Raw genomic sequence first — 2,947 nt, 5'->3', positions numbered from 1 at the left:
AGAAGGAGCCCAAGCAGCCTCAGATGTGGTTTAAACCACAGTAATGGAAATGTGCAAGATCCCTTGAGGAGATAGGGTGTGGTGTCAACAGTGGCCCCTTGCTCTGGCAGGCAAGCATAGGGTTAATCCCAGGGCTCTAACTAGCAGTGGGGATGCTGTACAGCTGCAGCCACTAGAGGCAAGCAGGTCATTAGGGGATAAAAGCAGCACCTGATGAAGGGAGAGCTGGGTGCAGTGCAGAAGGAGAGAGAACTGAACTGATGGACTAAAGGACTGAGGAAGTAATGGACTGGCTGATGGACTAATTGACTAATAGACAGATGGGCAAAAGATTCTGAGGATTGCTAGAATGGGGACTGCCGGAACAGAGACTGCTGGAGTTTGGTGTGTGCTTGCCATGCCCAAGACAGGCCGAGGACCAAAGTGTGCTGTAGTGGCTGGAAAAGCTGCTGGCCGAAGGGAGGAGGAAGGAGAACCTCTGCAGGATGAACAGGTGAGCTACGCTGGTGGTGGGGTCCAGCAGTGCAGAGCTAGGGCTGTTGCTGGTGAATGAAGGGGAGCTCAGGCCAAATCCTAACCAGTTTTCCAGCTCTCACATAACTGTGCCAATGGGGCATGTGTTGCATCATGCAGTTGGGGGGCAGTCACGGAGGCCTCCTCATTGGCTGTTGGGGAACCTTTATGCACAAGTACCTCTGGTCTCCACCCCACCCTTGCTGCCCTTGCCCTGGTGTCAGTGTTGCTCCCTTCACAGGCACTGATCCTGAAGGCAGTTTCCTCTCCCTGGCTGGTTGTCCCTGCCTCCTCTCCCTGCCTCTCCCTGCCTGGTTGTTAGCAGTTTGCTGAGGCTGTGTGGCTTTATCATCGGCCCGTTTTCCAGCAGGAGTGGGGCCGTCTATGACCCAGGTGCCTTGCAGCAAGCCTGGGAGTGGTTGCTGTGTCAGGCACTGATTGTGTAAGCCAGCTGGGCTCATCCCAGCAGTGACGGTGTTGCTGTACCAAGGGGGGTCGCTGTTCCTGGACCACCCAACAAAAGGCCCAGGCAGGCTGTGGCAAACCAACTGTCAAGGGGGCTCCACAGAATGGCCCATGAGGACCAGACACCACCCTGGACACCACAGAAAGCTTTCAAGATAGATACCAGCACCCTGAATTGGGCTTGGAATAGTAGTGTATTCGGAGGTGGTGCGGTAAGTATCGCTGGCGTTGCAATGTGCTATGTAAGCAGGCCCCTCCCAGTTGCCATCGGAGCCATTGGGGCAGCGAAGGCAACCCACAGCATTGCCATTGCTGCCCCAATGGCTCAGACAGTTATTGGGAGGGAGTACTTACACAGCATATTGAGACACCTGCAATACTTACTGCACTGGCCCCTTCACTGGTCTTGGAAGCAGACCAGCAGCCAGTGCCTTGAACTCTTCGGACACGGGCAAACTGTGAAGGCAGAGCATGGTCTCCATTCCATTCTAGCCACCATAGTCCGGACTCGCTGAAGTTCCTGGACAGTCTTCAAGGGCAGCCCCACTAGAATACATTGCAGTGGTATCAAGCAGATGATATCACAGCCTGGAGAACCATGGCCAGGCAAGTTCTAGCCAAGTGATGAAATGTGGTCCATGCCAAGTGATGAAATGTGGTTCATGCCACTGTATACACCCAGGCACCCAGTGACAATAATGCACCTAGGAGCACCCCCAGATTGTAAACTCGATCCAGGCCTTATCTGACAGCCTTCCTCCAGCAAGTCATGTCTCTTCTGCCAAGCATAACTTCTTAATTGCTGTGGTTTTGAAGCTGGTTCTTATATGCAATGTTACTGTGGCATTCTTCTTACCTTTGATAGCTTTGTGGTTGGCTTTTGCTTTTAATATATTTTCTAGACTTAGGTTTTTATGGTCATTGTTTATATGTTCTTAACTGCATGGGGCACCTTTTGGCTTGTCTGATGGGGAGGTTTGCCAACCTTCTAGGATTGATCTGGACAGAGCTGTAACACATTGCCCCTGGCACCCAGGGAAGTTACATCACAAGGTCACGTCATGATGTTGCTCCTAGGTTCACCGTGGAGGAGGGAGTGCTTGCTGTGGCTGCTTTGGGGAGCCTCCACCGGGGAAGGAATGGGGGTGCGAGAAATACTTTCACTGCTTATTCCTTGATATGAGTTGAGCTTTATTTAATGACTAATACTATCTATTCTTGGCTAGCCAATGCACTCCAATTAATGTTACGAATTGTTTAACATAAAAACATAAGAGCAGCCCCACTGGATCAGGCCATAGGCCCATCTAGTCCAGCTTGCTGTATCTCACAGCGGCCCACTAAATGCCCCAGGGAGCACACCAGATAACAAGAGACCTGCAAGGCTTCCTGGGAATTGTAGTTAAGAACATAAGAACAGCCCCACTGGATCAGGCCATAGGCCCATCTAGTCCAGCTTCCTGTATCTCACAGCGGCCCACCAAATGCCCCAGGGAGCACACCAGATAACAAGAGACCTGCATCCTGGTGCCCTCCCTTGCATCTGGCCTTCTGACATAACCCATTTCTAAAATCAGGAGGTTGCGCATACACATCATGGCTTGTAACCCGTAATGGATTTTTTGTCCAGAAACTTGTCCAATTCCCTTTTAAAGGTTGAGGATATTGCTATACTGCAATTTTTATTAACCTCCTCTGATTTTGACATTGTTTCTCAGATAGCTAAATTTATCTTACAAATTGTGGCGACTAATCTGAAGCGTGCCCCTACTAGTTGAAGTGCTTGGTTTATAGGTGTCATTTGTAGTCTGCCACGTTATACTTGTGCACATCTGTATGTTCTCTGTTTGTATTTTCAATAATGCCTAATAAAGATGTCTCAATCTGAATCTGACCCTTTTAAAGACATCCAGGCCAGATGCCGTAACTACAACCTGTGGCAAGGAGTTCCACAGACTGACCACATGCT

Source organism: Tiliqua scincoides, chromosome 6 (assembly GCF_035046505.1).
Source record: "Tiliqua scincoides isolate rTilSci1 chromosome 6, rTilSci1.hap2, whole genome shotgun sequence".
NCBI classification, from domain to species: Eukaryota; Metazoa; Chordata; class Lepidosauria; order Squamata; family Scincidae; genus Tiliqua; species Tiliqua scincoides.
The sequence above is the reverse complement of the archived record's forward strand: the minus strand, read 5'-3'. Positions refer to the sequence as shown.